The sequence below is a fragment of the Microtus oregoni genome, unplaced genomic scaffold (assembly GCF_018167655.1).
Source record: "Microtus oregoni isolate MIOR12 unplaced genomic scaffold, Mior012 000020F_ref0000438, whole genome shotgun sequence".
In the NCBI taxonomy this organism is placed as follows: Eukaryota; Metazoa; Chordata; class Mammalia; order Rodentia; family Cricetidae; genus Microtus; species Microtus oregoni.
Window position 1 is genome coordinate 37,109,540 of NW_024543079.1, and position 21,099 is coordinate 37,130,638.

At 44.3% G+C, this 21,099-nt stretch overlaps 2 pseudogenes; one reads left to right on the forward strand and one right to left on the reverse strand.

The window, feature by feature from the left end:
- The first annotated feature begins 6,549 nt into the window (after window positions 1-6,549).
- LOC121460015 lies at window positions 6,550-8,178 on the forward strand (annotated as a pseudogene).
- A 2,135-nt stretch (window positions 8,179-10,313) lies between these two features.
- LOC121460050 lies at window positions 10,314-20,671 on the reverse strand (annotated as a pseudogene).
- Window positions 20,672-21,099: the final 428 nt, after the last annotated feature.

Here is a 21,099-nt window from a genome sequence, read left to right on the forward strand (position 1 = left end):
AATAGATTGGTGCTGCCAGAAGCAATCGTGTCTCACTTCAACAGAATCCTAAGTTATTTAAATGACACATTCTACAGCTCTTTGAAGTGGTTGAAGATTACTTATCTATGCAGAATACAATCTCTATGTATCTAAAGAACCTTATTAGTCTAACTATAAGTATGACAAACATAGATGACTATTAATCCATAATTCTTAATACCTATATAACTTAAAGACTAAAAGTTCATATTAGAATATTATATAATAAACAATTGTACAACAAGTAAGGACAGTGACCTCAAAATGTAAACGATGTATAAGTATCTTGGTCAGAGGTAGAAATGTACAATATATAAAATATATCAATATATAAAAAATGTTTTAAGCAGAGGTAGAAGCATGCATGCATACAATATTCAATATAATTTAATTTTGTATCAATATACAAGAATTTATACCAATGTAATTGCCTATAAATAATAACTCACAAGTATTCACTCTTACTATTATTATTAGTGTAAGCTCACACTAATCTGTTATCCCATCCAATTTACCCCCTTTTTTTTCAAAGAGATTGCTGAGCCTATGAAATTTCCCCACCCCTGGGCTGGAGAGATGGCTCAGCAGTTAAGAGCACTGTTCCTTCTTCCCAAGGTCCTGAGTTCAATTCCCAGCAACCATATGGTGCCTCACAACCATCTGCAATGAAATCTGGTGCCCTCTTCTGGCCTGCAGGCAGATATATAGGCAGAACATTGTATACATAATAAATAAATAACTCTTTAAAAAAAATAAAAAATTTCCCCCAACCCTATACCAATTATAATCAACCCCTAAATGATCTCCCTAACCCTGAGGACAAACTTTGTTGGGAGATGGGACATCGTCTTCTAGAATTACTTCCAGCTGTCATGGAGGTGATGTTCTGTCTATGAGATCCTGTGAAAGTAAAATGATGATTAAGTTCCAAGATTACTGTCTGGTAAATTGCAAATAGTCTCTGAGTATTTGTTGCAGGTCTGGCCAGAACGTTGTAAAAATATGCACCATTTCAGCTAACCAAGTAGGAACCATTTTGAGCAGCTGGTACCCAAAACAGGTCTTATAGTAGCACTATTAGCATCATGACGTCATATCAACCAGGTGGAGTTGTTGTGGGGCCCCATCTTCTTCCTGGCAACTTCAAAGATTACTGCAAGAAAATTCATTGTGGAAAACTTAAACATTATTTATATAGACATATACAAACATATATATTCTTTTTTATTTTATTGGTATTTGTTGAGCTCTACATTTTTCTCTGCTCCCCTCCCTGGCTCTCCCTTGCCCCCTTCAATCCTCCCCCAAGGTCTCCATGCTCCCAATTTACTCAGGAGATCTTTTTCTACTTTCTACTTCCCATGTAGAGTATATCTATGTAAGTCTCTCTTAGTGTCCGCATTGTTGTCTATGTTCTCTGGGATTGTGGTTTGTAGGCTGGCTTTCTTTGCTTTATGTTTAAAAACCACCTATGAGTGATAATTGTCTTTCTGGGTCTGGATTACCTCACTCAAAATAATGTTTTCTAGCTCCATTCATTTTCCTGCAAAATTCAAGCTGTCATTTTTTCCTGCTCCATTGTGTAAATGTACCACATTTTCCTTATCCATTCTTTGGTCGAGGGGCTTTTAGGTTGTTTCCAGGTTCTGGCTATGACAAACAAAGCTGCTATGAATATACTTGAGCACATGTCCTTGTGGCACGATTGAGCATCCTTTGTATATATACCCAAAAGTGGTATTACTGCGTCTTGAGGAAGGTTGTTTCCTAATTTTCTGAGAAATTGCCACACTGACATCTAAAGGGATTGTACCAGCTTGCATTCCTACCAGCAGATTCAATCACCTTTATTAGCCTATCAATGTTACACTTATACATAATGTCTAGCTGTCTTCTCAAAGGGCTCTATTTTTAGTACATCATGTTAATAGTAGATAGCCAAGTGTGATGGCTAAACCTTAGCCTAGCTTTTTAATATCCTCTGTGAACTAGAAAGCCAATCACTCTACACACAACAGTGTTCCAAAATAACTAGGAAGCTGCTACAATTTTAAGCAGGGGAAGAAACATGTTCATTTTGGTCTTTTTGTATTTGTATTCCATCAAATTATATTTTCAATTAACAGCAACGATATCATAAAAATTGCTCTGCTTTTTAAATTTCTGAACTTCAATACAGTACAAATTGAAACAAAATAGTATTGTAGTCTTTTGGGAGGCAATTAGCCATCAATAGTGTAGCTGAACCTCCTTATCGATAACTGGGTCCAGCTTGGGTATAGCCCTGACCAAAAGGAGGACGGTTGCGTGCATAAGGGTTAGGCCCACTGGAAGGAGGGGTCATGGTACCTGCAGGAGATGGTGTAAAACCTGGTCTGGGTTGGTAAGCACCAGGTTGGCTTGGAGCCATTCCAGGCTGAGCACCAGGGGCACAGTATATTAGCAGGTTGAGATGTTTGGGTAGTATAAGTTTGTGGAGGATAAGTGCTCATCTGGTACTGTTGTGGTTGATTGTCATGCCCCACTACAGACTTCCATGTCTGAGGGCGACAGATGATGGGAATAATTAGGACGGAGAGAGGAACAGAGAAAGGATGATAAGAATGCTGATGCCAACTACACAAGCAATTGAATGTTTCTCATCATTCTTAGAAGAAAACGAGAGCTGAAACAAAGCAGATAGAAGTTCTAGGGAGCCGGGCGGTGGTGGCGCACGCCTTTAATTCCAGCACTCGGGAGGCAGAGGCAGGCAGATCTCTGTGAGTTCGAGGCCAGCCTGGTCTACAAGAGCTAGTTCCAGGATAGGCTCCAAAGCTACAGAGAAACCCTGTCTCGAAAAAAAAAAAAAGTTCTAGGGAGACTTCTCAGTTAGAAGGAGTGGGAGTTATTTAAGATAAAGCAGAGTGGTCTGAGTCCACGCACATCTGGAGGGAAGTCAGTGTAGATGTAGGCAACACTGAGCAACCTGTCAGCGTGCCGGGACGGCTCACTGTGTCCACAGCTTATAGTATTTGACAACACCTGCAGGATTGGGGGTGGCATTTCCCTCAGATTTTTCCATGGTTTCCATTCTAGTTATCAGGACATAAATGAGTTCAGGGTCCCTCCTGTCTGTAATCTGCTTAGCTACATTGAAATTGTTTTCACTTAGCCATGGGATACCGCCCTACATTCACTCTAAGACACACTCACGGAAGAGGTGCTGGGACAGTTGGCTGAAAGACCCACACTAGTTAGGTGTGGTTAGGTTAGGTGGGAAGGAGAAGTCACCTGTATTCATGGGCAATAAGGAAGCAGTGAGGTCCTATGGTCTCATCTTCTGTCCTTCTATTTTCCCCACCCCCAGGCCTCAGCCTATCTCTCCCGTCAATCTCACACACTCCTTTTTAAGATCAAAATAACTTAATATGCTTGTACTGGCGAAGACTCATCAATAAGGTTGCTAACTTGAAGCAGAAGGCTGGAGAGTAACCTGGTGAAGGACAGTGAATGCCAGACACATTCAGTGCCTGAGGACTGTGTTGACTTATGAAAACAATAGTCCAGAGACACCTCAGTAATATGATAACCCCGTGGGACCACAGCCAGTCACGCAACACAGATAATGTACCTCTTAGCCAGATACTAGACTAAGCACCTCACAAATATTGATTTAAATATTTGACAACTCCCTGATTACTGTGAGTTTGTTCCCCAATGGTAAATAATGAAGAGCTTAGCATAGCTGCCTGTCTCCGACACCGTGGGCTTCCCACAAACACAGAGAGTTACCCCAGCTGAATAATTATGTCTGCATTTGGCCCCTCAAAGCACTTGGCTCAGCACCAGTGTTCACGTGGGTTAATTCCTGCTCCCTTACATCCCCCATGTTCATTTTGTGTCCCTGAGAGACCGTACAACAGTCCTCATCTTCTGTGGGACTCCTTTAGCTTAGTGCCCAGGGCCAACCAGCCCTTAGAGTGGGATGTGTAGATCATCAATAGAAGCCAGGGCATAGTTGCTGGGCCCTTGGTCCTAGATGGCTGACCAATCACATCCCTGAGTGCAGGCCATTTCCTTGTTCCTGTCTTCCCATGCTCATTGTCTTCACTGCACACAGACCTGATGGCCACCAAAAGTTCAGCACCAATCAGCAAGGTCTTCCCTCAACAAGAACTAAGTGCTATGTGGATTTCTCTTCCACATTTCCCTGTGCTCCCCAAGTCTCCCAGGGCTCTGAGTACCCACCTTTACCACTGTTTGTTTGAGCTCCTGGCTCCCGCTCTTCAAATCCACACCCAGCGCCCCCACCAGCTGCTGCCACTTCAGGGCAAGAAACTGAGCAGCAGTTTCAGTTCTGTTTCCAGGTTTTCTGTCATTTTTCTGCCACACTGTCCTCACAGCCCTTCTGAGTTTGAGTCAGTTCCTTAAGCTTAAAAGGGTGAAGTGCTTCTGTGTCTAGTATTTTGAAAAGTTTTTTCAGGTCGTGGTATAGTTATAAAAATGACCAATGATCGCTGGCCACATCCCTAACAGTTAAGAATGCTGTAGGACCACTCTGTGCCCTAAGTAGGACAGTTACATCTAAGATAGTACGAGAATTCAGAACAAGTCGGGGGTGGTGGTGGTGGTAGCAAACATCTGTGATCCCAGCACTCAGGTGTAGCCTGGGCTCCAACACTGTTGTAAAGGTCTGGTCTGAGGGAGGAAAATAAAAACAACATTGGATGTGGGCTGGAGCAATCAAGAGAGGCTTACTGGGAGATTGATCTGTATGTGAATCTTGAAGGGCAAGCCTTAAAAACACCTCTTCATTCCCTATAGCACTTACAATAAGGCTCACACAGAACTGATGTCAAAAGGATAACTCCTGAGAAAGGAGGGTCAGAATGGCTAAAATCAAAAACACCAATGATAGCTTATGCTGGAGAGGATGTGGAGTAACGGGAACACTCATCCATTGCTGGTGGGAATGCAAACTTGTGCAAACACTTTGGAAATCAGTATGGCGGTTTCTCACGAAATTGGGACTCAATCTACCTCAGGATCCAGCAATACCACTCTTGGGAATATACCCAAGAGATGCCCAATCATACTACAAAAGCATTTGTTCAACTATGTTCATAGCAGCATTATTTGTAATAGCCAGAACCTGGAAACAACCTAGATGCCCCTCAAGGGAAGAATGGATAAAGAAAGTGTGGAATATATACACATTAGAGTACTACTCAGTGGTAAAACATAATAACATTTTGAATTTTGCATGCTAATGGATGGAAATAGAAAACACTATCCTGAGTGAGATAACCCAGACCCAAAAAGATGAATATGGTATGTACTCACTCATTAGTGGACTCTAGCCATAAACAAAGGACATTAAGCCTATAGTTCGCAAGCCTAGAGAAGCCAAATAACAAGGTGAACCCAAAGAAATATATATATAGATCCTCCTGGAAATTGGAAGCAAACAAGATTGCCGGGAAAAAGTTGGGAGCATGGGGGTGGGGGTAGGGGTAGGAGTAGGATTGGGGGAAGGGAAGAGGGGGAGAGAAAAGGGAGAAAGTAAAGACTGGAGAGAGCTTGGGGGAGTGGGAGGGTGGAGATGGAGGAAGGGCAGATATAGGAGCAGGGAAGAAGATATCTACATTAAGGGAGCCATTTTAGGGTTGGCAAGAGACTTGGCTCTAGAGGGGATCCAAGGTGTCCACGGGAATGTCCCCAGCTAGGTCCTTGGGCAGCAGAACAGAGGGTGCCTGAACTGTCCTTGCCCCACTATCACACTGATGATTATCTCGAATATCACCATAGAATCTTCGTCCGGAGACGGATGGAGATAGAGACAGAGACCCTCATCAGAGCAACGGACTGAGCTCCCAAGGTCCAGTTGAAGAGCAGAAGGAGGGAGAAGATGGGCAAGGAAGTCTGGACTGCGAGCAGTTGGTCCACCTACTGAGATAGTGTGCCTGTTCTAAAGAGAACTCATCAAATCCAGCTGGACCGGGACTGAATGAGCATGCGATCAAACTGGACTCTCTGAATGTGGCTGACAGTGGGGGCTGACTGAGAAGCCATTGATAAAGGCACTGGGACTTGCTTCTACTGCACGTACATACTGGCTTTTTGCTACCCTAGTCTATTGGATGCAAAGCTTCCTAAGCCTGGGTGTGTGTGTGTGTGTGTGTGTGTGTGTGTGTGTGTGTGTGTAGGAGGGGCCTTGGACTCCCCACAGGGCAGGGTTCCCTGCCCTCTCTTAAGGAGGGAGGGGGACAGAGGAGGGAGAGTGGGGGAGTGGGAGGGGAATGGGAGGAGGGGAGGAAGTATAAATTTTTGAATGGAAAAAAAAATGGAAAAAACATATAGAGAAAGTTCCCTAGCTTGTTGGGAAACTGTGTGGAGCCTGAGCTCACTGATAGAGGTCTGACTCCACATGAATTTCTCCAAGAAGCAGGAGCTGTGAACTCTGACATAATCCATGCTGTTAAACTCTGTGGCCCTGACATGCGCAGTGGTGCTCCTTGTCAACGTCTGCAGTTGTCCTCAGACCTGGAGATGCCGCTAGAACGCTGGAGCCGGACAAAACCAGAGCGGAGAGCCAGTAAGATGTCAGGGTGGCAAGCCAGACCCGTGAGCGGCGGCACGCTCCCCAAAAGCCACCGGTTCCTTCCAACGGGCACTGCAGGCCAGGCAGTAGAGGGCGGCCACTACTGCTGTCCCCGTGGCGGCAGAGGAGGAGGAGCCGGCTTTGGAAGCCAAACCGCCTGGTGCTGCAGGACGACGAGCTGGCCGCCAAGCGGCGTCTGGAACAGCTTAGCTGGTCTTCAGCGACTTCAAGGACAATTAGGTTGCGCTGCTGCTGCTGAGGCTGTGGAGCTCGCAGGGTCAACGACAAGGAAGCTCGGATGACTCTGAAGTGGAAGATGAAGCAAAAGATAATCTTTCTCCTCAGAAGAAGCCAGTTTGGGTGGATGAAGATGATGAAGATGAGGAAATAGTTGACATGGTGAACAATTGGTTTTGGAAAGATATAATGAAAAATGCCAGCGAAAGTAAACTCTCAAAAGAAAAGCTTCAAAAGAGACTTAAAGAGGCATTCCAGCATGCCACGGGAGGAGTACCCGATTGGGCACAAGCGGAGAAAATCTGCAGATGATGAAAGTGAAGAGGATGAAGATGATTTGTTACAAAGGACTGGGAATTTCATATCCGCATCCACTTTTCTTCCTAGAAGAATTCTGAAGAACTGCCGTCCTGCCAGTGCTGAATGGCCTCCCACTGCTCGGATCTCATCAGTGCAGCTCCATCCTGGCGCACAGGTGGTGATGCTCTCTGGGGTAGATAATGCTATCTCACTATTTCAGGGAGATGGCAAAACGAACCCGAAAATCCAGAGCACCTATTTGGGAAAGGTTCCAGTCTTTAAGGCTTGTTTCAGTGCTAATGGAGACGAGCTTTTAGCCACAGTGTGCACAGCAAGGTTCTTTATGTCGATGATATGTGAGCTGGAAAGTTAGTTCCTGTACATCAAGTGAGAGGTTTGAAAGAGAATAGTGAAGCGATTTGAAGTCTGTTCAGATGGATCCTTCCTGCTCAGAAGCGGCCTTGCTGGGTTTTCTCATTTGCTGTCAATGAAGACGAAAGAATTAATTGGTAGCATGAAGATCAATGGAAGAACTGCAGCATCCACGCTCTCTTCTGATAGTAAGAGGATATATACTCCTTCTGGGAGTGGAGAAGTTTATGTGTGTGATGTGAATTCGAGGAAGTGCGTTAACAGATTCCTTGACGAAGGCAGTTTATATGGAGTAAGCATTGCTGCATCAGAGAATGGGCTGTGTGTGCCTGTGGCTCTAAGAGCGGAGTGGAAAACATAGACAGTCAAGATTCTTGCCTCCAACAAACCAACCCAAAGCAATAAAGGCCATAATGAACCTGGTCACGGGTGTCACTTCCTTGACCTTCAATCCCACTACAGAAATCTTCAAGAAAAATGAAAGAAGCTGTCAGATTGGTCCATCTTTCTTCCTGTACAGCATTTCCTAACTTTCCGGTTTTTAAAAGGAGTCCTCTTTCTCGTGTTCAAACCATGGATTTTTTTCCCCCAGAGGTGGATCCTTTGCCTTGGGGAATGAGCGAGGCAAGGCCCTGCTGTATAGGTTGCACCATTACTCAGATTTCTAAAGATGTTTTCCTGAAATCCAGTCGAGCCCACCTCAGTCCATCTTCCCAGAAATCTCCCAGTGTGTGATGATATATGGATAATGATTTCTGGGATCTATGCTTAAAATTAGCAGCAATGTCTTAATATATAAATTTTATTTGAAAGAAAAAAAAAAGATCTGTGGCCCTTCCCTTCTTTCCTCAAGTCAGACATGCTCAGGTGACTTGTTTGGGCCAATGAAACAGACCCTTTCTGAGGCGAGGGCCACTGAGAGTTTGGGGGCCTTTGCTGGCTGCTTTACAAATAATCCCCCAGGGGCACTCCTCTGGCAGCCTGGGGTCCTCAGTGACAAAGACACTGCAAAGAATCCCAAGATCATCCTAAGAATTTGTTATTGACTCTGACCCAGGTTCTTCTGACCTTGGTGGGCTGTGGAATTGTGACCTGATTGGCTTAGAGATAATGAACCCAGAAAGGATATCAGACCACTTTCTCTAGTCTTGGACTGAAGAGAGCATTTCTACAGAAGAACAGAGAGTTTCTGCAGGAGAAGAGAGAGTTCCTGCAGGAGAACAGAAAGTTTCTGCAGGAGAACGAGAGTTTCTACAGAACAGAGAGTTTCTGCAGGAGAACAGAGTTTCTGCAGGAGAACAGAGTTCCTGCAGGAGAACAGGGAGTTCCTGCAGGAGAACAGAGTTTCTGCAGGAGAACAGAGTTTCTGCAGGAGAACAGAGTTTCTGCAGGAGAACAGAGAGTTTCTGCAGGAGAACAGACAGCTCCTAAGGTCCCTTCCAGATGGACATTGGACTCCGGACATTTCATTTGTTCTGTTAAAGCTGTTTTAAAGTAGAGACAATGTAGAAAGGGGAAATCTTCTAGCTAACCTGGAATTCTAATCCAATGTCAGAATTAGAGTATCAGAGCAGACATTCTAACACATCATATGGCTATGCAGTTCTCTGGAGAAACCACAGGACTTTAGAGACCGAGAAAACCCATTTCTCGATATCCCCTGTTTGTCCCTTGAGTGGAGTGTAACATGCAGAAATAGCTTTGAAACCAAAGGAGCGTGCGTTCTCAATGGCAAGTCTTTGCTCTCGCTCTTCTTTCAGCAGCTTCTTTAACTCAGTCACTTCTTGGTTAGTGCTGCAGAGCTGCTGCTGGACTTCAGACAATCTGGAGGGTGAAAGGCAGGCAAAGGGCATTACTGGATGTAGGACACAATCTCGAATACATCGTCACAAGGCTGGAAGCATTTCCCCAAACGGGAAAACCAAACTAACATAGAAGTACAGCTACAGCACAATTAAAGCGGAAAATACCTATGGGGAGAGGCGAGTCCATCAGAGCAGCTGTAATTCCAGCATTTGTAGTGCTGCATGTCTGCACTTGTGTTACAAGCACTGCTCACTTCTTGCACAACATCTGTTAGGTACTGTTGCATTCAATCTTTACATCACTCTGTGACGCTTGTCAGATACTAGGACTCACTAAGAGCATATGGCAAACTCTACTTCACCAAAATTACGACCCAATTTCGTTAAAATAACATACACTGGCCATACACAACAATAGGTTTCATTATGATCTTTCCATACACGTAAATATGATTTTTTTTATCACATTTACCCATTACCCTCTCTGTCTATCACCCAATTTCTTTGCACACAGTGTATGATGGAGGGTGAATCCTGCTCCTATACCTTGGCTGTGGTTCCCCTATGGCCTCTGGATCTCTTTTTCTCTTTCCATTTATTTCCTGGGGCACTCCTGGAATATCTACATTTGGTGGCTCCTAGAAAAAACAACAGTGGAGCAGTTGTGATGGAAGCTCTTCAGACACCATGTGTGTGCAAACTGAGAGCCTTCCACTGTGTAGGGAAGCCAAGTTTGACAATAGCGACAGCATGTCTGTTTCTCTTAAAACCAGAAACATCTGGGGAATGTGCAGTAATGATGGTGATTTTTTACACACAGATACTACAAAGAGGAACAGTCATCCTTTTCTATGGGAATAGAAATCAATTTTAAGAATGGCTCAAAACTTCTCAAACACAGATCTGAAATACACACTTACTAATCGATCTCTGTCTTTCTGGAGTGAAGACATGGCTGGCTGTTTTCAAGCTCGCAGTGGTGGTCAGGGGAAAGGCGCCTAGGGTTCCTCTTCCTGCAAGGCTGCCACTTGTCTCTTCAAGCTCTCTGTCTGTGTAGACAAGCCTCGTTTCTCCCCTTGGAGGGCATCTGAGGACCATTGTAGGCTTTGCCTAGCTTCTTCCGACCCCTTCAGCTTCTCTTCTAGTTTTTCATATTCATTTTTCAGCTCCTTATTTTGCTGTAGCTGAGCCTCAAGGAGTTGCTTTTGCTGACATTTATGGCTATCACTTTGTTCAGGTCTTGCCTGTACTGGCATCCAGCTTGGCATTCTTGGAATTGAGATCATCCATATGATTTCTCAGCCCTTGAATTTCTTCCTTCAGTTTATTATTCTCAGCAGCAGCTTCTTGGATGAGTTGGTCTTTTTCTAAGATTATAGAGAGATGTTGATCTTCCAGCTGCTGGTAGTCACTTAGGATGCGGTCTCTGTCATCCTGGAGCGAGGACATGGACTGAACAAAGGAATCCAGCTGAGCCCTCTGCTCGAGGTTCTCCTTCTTGATATTTTCCAGTGTTTCCATGAGCTGACTGGTTTTCTCAACAGCCTTCTTGTTTTCTTCTTCTAAGGCGACATTCTCTTCTTCCTTCTGGGACAACAGATTTTCTAGTTTTTTGATCTCTTTATTGTATTGCTGGTGCAGTTCAGCAACAGCTGGCTGGATCGCCTCCTCCTTGCCAGAAAGCAGGCTTATAACCTTCTGTTCCTTCACATTGACTTCATCCTGCAACCAACTGGTCAGCTCACTGGAGGCCCTTAGGTCTGTCTTGAGAATTTACAATTCTGCATATCAGCTTCTTGCTGTTTTATAATTTCTTCCAAATTTTCCTGTTTGTTTTTACATTTTTCCAATGATTCATTTAAGTCAGTTGACTGGTCTTTGAGACTCTTAAGTTCTGACTCCAACTTAGCTAATTCATTCATAGAATTGTGATACAGTTGCCTAATCTCTTCTAATTGGGACATAAGCTCTTTGTTTTCCCCCTGCAGGGTATCACAAACTTCCTGTTGATGTTGGAGCTCTGTCTGGGCCTTGGACTCCCAGATTTTCTTGCCATGTTCAAGTCTATGAGAAGGGGTTGGGGGAGAGAAGGAGAGAGAAAAAGGAGGAGAGAGCTAACTATGACATACAGCTAGTTGATCTATAATTCAGTCAACATTCATTATTGAAGGTTTTAATAGAGATCTTAGTTCTCTGCATCCACAATCCCTACACAGAAAGATAGCATCCAGCTACATGGCAGAGATTTGAATCATGAAACTGTGATCAGTTTGAGACACTGAGAAGGAACTCAGCCCCAGCCCCACTGTTTCGTTCTGCCTTGCTCCAGACAAGTCAATGGTGGGCTTCTGTACAGCTGCAAGCCTGGCAAAAAGCAGCAGTGAGGAAACAAAAGGGGAGGAGTCCTGAGGGCGGGGCACTGTCAGTTCCTGAACTGGAAAGGCGATTTAAGAGTGTGAGGATGGTATTTCTAACTGGCATCAGGGTAGAGCTGATGCCAACTGTGGTGGAGAGGACAAGGCCACTTAGGACAGCAAAGAAGTCCTTTGGGAGTAAGCTGGTGGAAATCTCAACCGTAGGCAGGTTGTCAAGAATCCAGATATAAAAATGAAGAGAAACTTAGGTCATCTCAATAGAGATATGGGGGGGGCATATCAGTGGTTTTATATTAATAATTTTATGCTAATACAAATTATAACAAGTCACAAAATTGACAAAAATGTCAGAAGGGAAAGAAGATATACATTCTAAGGGGATTTAAAACATAAATTGCTTCTGTAATTCTAATTAAAACAGCTTAAAGACTTTGCCTTCACAATTATCTCTGGAGGGAAAAAAGGCTTACGCTAATTTGGCATTTGGCATTTGGCGATACTGATCTTCAATTCTTCTGCACGGGTGGTCATTTGCTGCAGCTGATCCTTTAGAACCATGCAATTCTCCTCTTTGAGTCTGATCTCCTCTTCTTTGGTTTGAATGGCATCACCAAACTTCCGCTCCCATTTCTTGTCCTCCTCTATCACACTGTCACGGTCATCCTGGTGGGATGACATGCTCTCAGTAAAGGCTGCGAGCTGAGCCACAGTGCTGGCCAGGCTCTCCTGCAGCTGTTTCATTGCTTTGTCTTTCTGGGACAGGGTGACGTGGATCTCTGCAAGCGTGTCTTCCATGCGGACCTTTTCTCCATGCAAAGCATCCAGTTTCTTTTGCATGTTCTTTTTCTCGTCCAGGTGTTTTTCTTCCGCTTGCTCCAGTCTTTGTACCAGATCTTCATCTTTCTGTTTCATCTGGCTCTTGATGGCTTCTTTGTTTGACTGAAGTTCCTTTTTCAGACGGAGGTTGTCTGCTAGCACTCTCGCGGCTTCGCTTTGCGTGTCATCGAGCAGTACCTTGAAGCTAGATAGTTCCCCTTGGGCCTTTTCACGATGTTCAACTGCTTGCACCAGATATCCTTTGGTCACGTCTGGATCCTTTTGGGATTCAGTCTGAACAAACTCTAAGGCCTTAACCGTCTTCTCCAGAGTGCTGATCCTCTCCTGGTACCTAATGCAGTCCCTCTGCAGCTGCTTCACCTCGAGCTGTTTTTCTTTCAGCAGCTCCTGGAGCTCCTTTGCATGGCTTTGATTGCCAGGTCCTTTCTAGACACCTTGTATCTTCTCTAAATACTCCTTCCATATTTCTGACTCCACCTTGGCTTTCTCCTTAATCAACTGCCGCTTTTCTTCTTCTAAGTCACTCATGCACTTTTTAAGGTTCTACACTCAGATTCTAGTCGCTCGTTTTTTATTTGGGCATCTGTAACATCCTTGTAATAATTCCCAATGCTTCCATTAAATTCTGCCAGCTGATTCATTAACCTTTCTTCTAAGTCATCTTTTTCTTCTTCTGCCATCTCTTTCAGCTTGGTAACTCGGGAAAGTTCTTCTTGAATTTGCTGGTTTAACGTGTTTACTTTGGTGACTTCTTCAGGTAGTTTTAGTTCGCCATCCTTTGCCGAGATTTGACTCAGGAAGGCATTTTTCTCATTTTCTAGTGTCTGGCTAAGCTCCCTGTCACTCTGTTTTTCCATCTCTAACTCAGCAACTCTTCCCTTGAGTTGGCAAAGCTGCTGGAGGTGGTCACTGATGTCATCGTGGGAGCCCAAAGTCTCACTAGTGCCAGGCTTGGCGCTGTTTGCTGAAAGAAGACTGTCCAAATCTTCAAGTTTAACGCTCACACTCTGAGTATCTTGCTCTTGCGATTTGCCTGCCAGAGCTTGTGTTTCTTCTTCAGTGATGACATCTGTTTGTTGATGGAATTTCTCAGTGGCCTCTAGGCTAGCTTGTTTCAGTGCACTCTCCTCTCCTTGGAGCTTCAGATCTTCTCTCAGAAGGTTTTTCTCTGCCATTAAAGCCTCAAACTCCTTAGAAAGGGTTTTATACTCTAATTGGACCCTTTCTAGTTCCTCCTTCAGGCTGGAATTCACAGAAAGAAGAGCATCCATGCTTTCCTTGGCTCCTCCTAGAGGCTGAGCCTCTGTTCTAAGCCGGTCATTTTCTTTTCTTTCCTCTCTTCTATTTCCTGTTGCGCAGCCTGGAGCTGCTTTTTCATCTCCTTTTTTTGTCTGTCTCTGTGCTTCATAACTTCCCGTGCATTCTTGCTTCTCTTGCCTCACACTTGTCAGCATGTGCTGGATCCTCTCTGCTTCATAGCACGCGTTCTCATAGAACTGCAGAAGAACTTCATGCTCCTTCTGCAGCTCCCTGTGCTTCTCTTGCCACTCGGTGCTCTCTGCAATGTTAGAGCATCTCAGAGATTCAAGTTCTTTCATCAGTTTTTCCTTTTCTTCCATAAGCCCCTCCAGAGCTAGTTTCAGGCTTTCACAAGAGCCACCAAGGCTCTGGTTTTCAAGTAAAGACTTGTCCATTCCTACAATGAGTTTGTCTCTTTCTCCCTGAAGAAGGGCTAACTTTCCTGGGAATGCATCTCTCTCTTTATTTTAAACAGAAACACGGCTTTCCACATCTGCGAGAGACTTGGTCAGGTGTGCCACAGCATGTCTAGCCGAAGACAATTCCTCTTGCAGATTCTTGTTTTCTTTCAGTGCCTCCTTTTGGGAGATGAGAACAGCCTGCAGTTTCCTCTGTATCTGCTGCTTTGTTTTAGCTTCTTCCTCGACCTCTACTGACTTCTGCTTCAGCTCACAAAGTTCCACCTGGAACTGCTTTAGCCTGTCCTCATGCTCCTAAGCCTGCATTTCCAGCTGTGTGTGCAGGGCCCTGATCAAATGCTCCTGCTCCATCATCTCTGCCTGAACTTTGGTGAGGGTGTGTTCTCTCTCACTAAGCTGTCCAGACAGGTGGCTGACCTCTTCTTCCTTCTGCTGCATGTGCTTTTGCAGTCCATCTAGTTTAGGCTGTAATGTTTTCAGATGTTCCAGGCCAGCAAGTTTGAGTTGGCTGCTTTCCAATTCCTGCTGCAGGCTTTCCTCGGCTTCATGGAGGCTGCCTTCAACTTCTGGATTTCTAAACCCTGTTTATGTATCTGCTCTAGTAACAGAAATTCTTCTTCTGATTTTTGGATCAGCTCACTTGTTGTAGAACTAATTTTCAATTCCAGCTCTTTTTTCTCAACCTCCATTTCTTTCAGCTGGGCCTTCATCTGGGCAACAGAAACGGTATAACATCCTCATGTTATACTTATGATTTATACATTTAATGCTTTATAAATTTTACCTCAAGAGAAAAAAGAATTGCTCAACTAGTGTGCCTCAACTACTAACAAATCTGGGCCATAATACAGATTCTGAAATATTCGGGAATACATAAAACATTAAGATGATCTGGTTGACAGAGACAGACTAAAGGATAGTTACTAAAGCAAATACATACAATGCAGTATTACGATACAATCTAGATTATAAAAAGTTCCTGCCTATATGAAGAGCTGGAAAAGGTCTTAGTAAACACTTTCTTATGTACTGTCCAAGGACCTTGTCTTAACAGCTCTGTCAGTGTAGGAGGGCATCACCTCACAACAGTGGTGGGCGAACACACTCACTGCAGTTGTGTGCCAGCCTGGTCCACTGAGATCCCGACTCCCTTTGTTCTGACACTTATACTCACTAAGAGCCTTGGGGTGATTATAATCTAGTTTTCCACAGAGACAGATGGAGGAGAAAGGAATATACCAGCTATCCAGCCATTTGGCAAACAAACTTGTTTACTGTTAATGTATTTACTGGAAGTATTATGGTTTCTCTAATAGACTTGTAAGTTTGTTTAGACTGACTTGTATACCCTAAACCTGAACAAATCTTCGTAAAAAACAAAGCTGATCCCACACTGGGAAAACGAGTGTGAAACAGGAGTAATGGTTCACCCAAGATATGGATCTAAGGCACTGGAGTGGGATCGCTCCTGAAATGTGTGTTAGCATCACCCCCTCGCTACTCCTGTGGGGAAGCTGCTTTCATGCCTTTCGGGATTCCAGTCAAGTAGACTGGATATGACAGGAGGACAAGGGCACAGGGAGGCCAAAGGCAGATAAGAGTAGCCCAGATCGGCAGCGTGGGTCCATACAGTACAGCAAGACAAAGGAAGAATTATGGCCTTATCCGATTACTTCAACCCATAAGAAAGCTGACCAAGGAAAACCAAGCAGAGACCATGCCCGAAGCACAAGAACCACTCAAGACAAACAAGAGGGGGCAGTGACGAGAAAGACATTCTCCAGAAGAAAAGAGGAAAATGCAGAAAGACTCTAGCCTACAGCCGTGAAGGAAAAGAGCGATTAAGACAAAATAAAAGCCCAGGGAGGGACCGTGCCTGCTTTACCGTACTGAGCGTTTGCCGAAAAGAATGAATAGATGGCACCGTTCCTCTGGCCGCTTAAAGGTTTTCATGCCTGCTGCCCAACAACCTGAAGTAGAAACCAGCCCTCCCCGGCAGGGAGGGGGACCGCAGACAGTACCTGGTTTCTCTGTTCAGCCAGAGTCAGCTCCTGCTGCAGCAAGTCGACAGTCTGAGCACGGCCCAACAAGGCTTCTTCCAGATCCTCAAGTTTCTTTTGCGTTACCCTCAATTTCTGGAAAGAAACATTTGGACATAATTACAGATAAATAAGCACAATTATTTGCCCACCTTCCAAAGTGCCATGTGCACCTGTAAGGCTACGCTTTAGAGTGTGGAAGAAAAGGGCTAAGTAGGACACTGCACGCCATGGCCCATCCAGCAGCAAGAGAATATCCAAAATGTCTTCTCCAGAGCGTGACAACAACCAAACCCAAATGCAAGCAAGGCCTTGAATCACGGAGCCTAATATACCTAAGATAAAATGACACACACTCACGTTCAAAATTACATAGTTCCTGTCCTGTCCCTAAGTAGCAGAGGTAGCATGCATATCTTATCTACAAAAGAAAGCAATCATTATAGGCAAAACCATTTCTCTTCTGTTTTCAATCACAGGGCAGGCACTTGAAAAATACCTATTGAATCAATCAATCAATATATACAATTCATAGTCTAGTTTTCAAAGTAGTACACTCTGAAATTCCACTTAGTAGTATATTCTGAAAGACTGCTTAGAACTTGGAACAGGTTTGCACTCCAGAACAAAGAAATGAGCGGCTGGTAAGATTGGCACAATTGGCAAAGTACTCGTGAGGACTGTGTTCAATCTCCAGAATCCACAAAAAAAAAAAAAAACAAAACAAAACAAAAAAAAAAAAACAAGCCAGGTGAATCCCAGACTGAGGTGGTAGAAACAGGATTCTGGAGGCTTCTCGGCCAACCAGCCAGCCTAGCCTCAGTGGTAACCTAGGCCAATGAGAGGCCCCGCCTCCGAGGGGGAAAGTATCAAGGCCAATGGGTCCAGAGGAAGGAATGGCATCCAAAGTTGTCCTCTGGTAACCACACACATGTGCATGTGTGCATGCATACCCGGGTGCATAAACATGCACTTGCACATACATGAACACACATGTACAAACACAGATCAAAGTGTCACCAAAGTGCCTTTCCTTATAGGGTTCTACATTCTAAGTACACACAATGAAGTCATTTTTCAATGTACCTTAAAAAATACTGATTTACCTTTTCTCTCCCCATCTCCCCTTACCCCCATCCCCCCCCCCCCCAAGATGGGAAGGAGGGGGGACCTGGGAAACGGGAGAATTGGGATAAAGGAAAGGTGGATAGGGGAGCACGGAACCACAATTCTTAGTTAAGGGAGCCACTTTAGGGTGGGCAAGCGACTTGACCCTAGAGGGGCTCCCTAGTGCCCAAGATGAGGTTCCCAGTTAGTTCCTTGGGCAGCTGAGGATTGGGAACCTGAAATGACCCTATCCTAGAGCAATACTGACAAATATCTTGCATATCATCATAGAATCTTCATCTGGTGATGGATAGAGATCGAGACAGTGACCCACACAGGAGCACTGGACTGAGCTCCCAAGGTCCCAAGGAGGAGCAGAAGGAGGGAGAACATGAGCAAAGAATTCGGGACCACGAGGCGTGCATCCACCCACTGAGACAGAGGAGCTGATCTACGGGGAGCTCACCAAGGCCAGCTGGACTGTGACCGAAAAAGCATGGGATAAAACCGGACTCTCTGAACATGGCGAACAATGAGGGCTGATGAGACACCAAGGACAATGGCACGGGGTTTTGATCCTACTTAATGTGCTGGCTTTGTGGGAGCCTAGCCAGTTTGGATGTTCACCTTCCTAGATATGGACGGAGAGGACCTAGGACTTAACACAGGGCAGGGAACCCGGACTGCTCTGTGGACTGGAGAGGGAGGGGGAGAGGAGTGGGGGGAGGGGGAGAAGGGTGGGAGGAGGGGGAGAAGGGTGGGAGGAGGGGGAGAAGGGTGGGAGGAGGGGAAGGGAAATGGGAGGCTGGGAGGAGGTGGAAACTTGTTTTTTGTTTATGTTTTTTTTTCTTCTTTTCGCAATAAAAAAAATACTGATTTAATAAAAGAATGTGCCTTTCAAATCACTTTTTACCTTTTTTTTTTAAAAAAAAATACAAAACTGGGGGCTGGAGAGATGGCTCAGTGGTTAAGAGCACTGCCTGCTCTTCCAGAGGTTTCTATAACTACCATATTCACAAAATACTTTAAAGCTAAGGCTACTTTTATCAATTTTATTTTTTGCTGGGCTTGTAAATGGGTAACTAATTTCTCCTTCTCCTGGAGTTCATGGTTTAGCTCTTTCAGCTCTTCTTTTGTAGAGTTCTTATAATGCTGAAAATCACAACAGATTGAAGTCACTTACTTAAGAGTTGCAATTAATATATATTTTATCCTTTACACTATTTGCCTTTTAGAGACATTTAATTACAGCTTCATTAAAGTGATAGAAGCACTCAAGAGCGAGAAGCAGGAGAATCTCTCTTAGAAGCCATTCTGGTTTAGAGTCCCAGAACAGTCAGAACTACATAGAAAGACCCTGTATCAAACAAACAAACAAAAAACAATAAAACCAGTCAATCAACCACCACAACAAAATCAAACAACACAATCAAGAAAAAAATTAACACAAAGGGATAAATTTTGGGCTGGGAAGATAGCTGAGTTTAAGAAAGCTTGTTCTACAACCATGGCAACTAGGGTTTGGATCCTAGAACCCACAGAAGCCTGCTACTGCAGCTTCAAGGGATCTGACATACCCTCTTCTTGTCTCTGATACCCTTCTCTGTCTGTCGCTGTCTGTCCATGCCCCCTGCCACACACATGCACACATGCATTCTGTGCTAAGCACACCACGGCATACCATGGTTACAGGGCTGCTGTGACTGACAGCTGGAGTGGACTGGGACGACTGGATATCATTTATTGAGCACGGAAAGGAAATGATGATAGAAGATGCTGGCACGTTTAAGGCCTGAAGGCTAAGTAGTAAGCTAGAGCGAAATGCAGAGTATAAAATGAATAAATGAAAAATCTAACAACATGACTCAAAGGGAAGTCTGAAAGAATCAATGTGAAAAGGAAAAGGTTAGTGCCTGTCACCACAGCCAGGGGAAAAGAGTTGCCATAGGAACCATAGAGGAGGAAAAGAATTCAAACAAGGACATTACTTGCTTTTAAAATCAACTTTGAGATGTTAAACAACCCTATTCTATTTCCCTCCTTCTCCCTGCTGTAGGAGGGGCTAAACCTAGGGCCTTATCCACACTGCATAGGTGCTCTTCTCCTGAGCCACATCCACAGGGCAGACAAGGAACAGCAATATTCCTGAAAGGCAAGGCTAAGCAGGGCACTGGGAGGTAACAAGAGCCCTCAAGGGCTGTGGCTCAGAACTTGAAAAACTCCCCTCAGAAGGAACACTTCTGATAATATAATACAGGGGGCAGGGGGAGTCGAGGCTGACTTACAACCACTGTGAGCCACAGGGGCACAGAAGCATCAGGGTAATCTGCACAAGCCCCCAATACCTGACGGTTCCTGTTCTCTACAGGGGTACCCACATGTGGTTAGGACCCAACACTCAGAAGGCAGAGGCTGAGAGATCAGGAGTCCAAGGTCATCTTTGGCTAGCTACAGAGCAAGTTGGAGACCAGCCTGGGATACACGAGACCCCGTCTCAAACAAAATAAATTAAATTAAAATAAATTATTTGAAAACTAAAACAAAACAAAAACCCTCAACTATTTGACTTGCCACTTGTCTTTGAAAAAGTTATTGGACGTCTTTTGAATCCTTAAGGGTTGGAAAATACAATGCAAACTACAAGAAAGGCAGACAAATTTACGGAAATAAACAGAGGTTTTCAAACAAAAATATTATTCCAGTCCCATTTACTCTTCACACTTTTCCCGTGGAACAAGAGCTATGTTCCTAAGAAGGAGGAAGGGGAGGAGGGAGATGTTAACAATAACTTCTTAAGACAGTTTGGTACTAAACTGGCTAAGCAGACAACAGAGACCCATCTTTCCCCAGCTCATCTATACTTGGTTTCTGTCCCCACAGCTCTCGGACTAACAGTCCTTAGCACAGGATCATTTACAGAGTGGCAGTGGTTTTCTTAAACATCACTTCTACTTTGCATGAGGGAGGCTGCTCACATCCCTCTAGCTTAAGGTATTCTCCTCAGAAGAACACACAACGGAGGTCTTATTACTCTGAATCTGGACAAAGTTACAGCTTCTAAGAGAGCTTTCACATTTTGTTCGCCATTATAGCCAGACAGTTCACACAACAGAACATTTCCTATTTCTGAAAATAAGCTCAGCATCTCTGCAAGAGAAATAGAAAGAAAATGCAAATGAGTAAACCAAGACACAGGGAACTTAAGTAACTCCCCAAGCTTCTTGGTTGGTGGGGACACACAAAAGCATCCCGTTTTCTGAGTAACGTTCTCACCTTCCATTCTTCATCCAGGATGAAGACAGGGTTGCAGGGGAAAGCACCATGTTAATAGCGATGTAGCGACCTTATTTCACTGAGTAGTAAGTGCATAAGCCACACTGACGACTCATCGGCGTGAGCTCTTAAATAGTTTATTATTTTTCCACATGTAGGCTCACACAGACATGAGAGCACACAGACACAAAGAGTGTTTGGTTGCTCGTGACTGGGAACAATCTACGTGTCCTCCAGGGAGGACTGCTAACTGCACTTTCTGTATTTCTCCTAGGGAATGCTGTGTAGTTGCCTGACAGAGTAGGGTGGTGTGTTCAAAGCTTGTGTTTACTGAAAATGGTTTTTATATAGATTGGATTGCTGTATCAAAATTCTTCGTTTGGATTTTGAAATATTTTGGACTCTGGAATATTTGTACACATATAAAGAGCCATC